This window comes from Otolemur garnettii, unplaced genomic scaffold (assembly GCF_000181295.1).
Source record: "Otolemur garnettii isolate 467f Iridium unplaced genomic scaffold, OtoGar3 scaffold00016, whole genome shotgun sequence".
Lineage (NCBI taxonomy): Eukaryota > Metazoa > Chordata > Mammalia > Primates > Galagidae > Otolemur > Otolemur garnettii.
This window is the reverse complement of record NW_003852411.1, coordinates 29,282,609-29,283,563: the sequence shown is the minus strand read 5'-3', so window position 1 is coordinate 29,283,563 and position 955 is coordinate 29,282,609. Positions and strand designations below refer to the sequence as shown.

Here is a 955-nt window from a genome sequence, read left to right as displayed (position 1 = left end):
TTTCTTCTAGGATTTTTATCATTTTGTGTCTTAGATTTAAATCTTTTATCCATTGTGAGTCAATTTTTGTGAGTGATGAGAGGTGTGGGTCCAGTTTCAGTCTTTTATATGTGGTTATCCAGTTCTCCCAGCACCATTTATTAAGTAGGTTCTTTTCCCCGGTGTATGCTTTTGCTGGGTTTATCGAAGAACAGATGGTAATATGAAGTTGGTTTTATCTCTAGGTTTTCAATTCCGTTCCATAGATCTATGTCTCTATTTTTGTACCAGCTGATTAATATTCTTAAAGTACAGCTCTGATGGTCACAGTTCTCTGCCACAGCAGAGCTCTGTCAACAGCTCCCTGCAAACTTCAGGGTCAAGTCCAGCACCTCAGCTTGCCCATGACTTGGCCCCAGTCTGCCCACCTTCCACTGTCCCTGTGTCTTCCATTCATGCTCCAGGCTTTCTTGAAATGCAGGACACAGCTTGGACCATTCTTTCAAGAGTTGGTTATAAAGACAAATGGAGAGAAAGAGCAAATGGTAAAACCTGACAGGGGGAGATACCTTGATCACAAAGGTGGTTTTCCCAGGGCAAAGTTTATCCACTGCACTTAGATCTGCTGACCCGTGTGATTACTTCAAATTTGAGACACTTGACTGCATTATTTGTGGCAGCTGGGGGACTGTATTTGTGCCCTTCCCTGCAAAAAAAAAACAAAAAAAGGAAAGAACAAGTGGTAAAGGAGATGATATAGAAAGGGAGTTTTATTTCCATAAATAGACAGGAACAATTTGAAGATGAGTTGAAGCAGTTTAAAGAGCCCACTGAGAAGCCACCACAGTGGCTCACAACTGTAGTCTTAGCACTCTGGGAGGCCAAGGCAGGAAGATTGCTTGAGCTCAGGAGTTCAAAACCAGCCTGAACAAGAGTAAGAACCCGTCTCCACTAAAAATAGAAAAATTAGCCTGGT

The 955-nt window shown here is 42.2% G+C and overlaps 1 non-coding gene across 1 annotated transcript; it reads left to right on the top strand.

The window, feature by feature from the left end:
• The first annotated feature begins 526 nt into the window (after positions 1-526).
• On the top strand, positions 527-688 carry LOC111723850. Its single transcript, XR_002772300.1, has one exon. It is a non-coding gene; the product is annotated as a U1 spliceosomal RNA (small nuclear RNA).
• Positions 689-955: the final 267 nt, after the last annotated feature.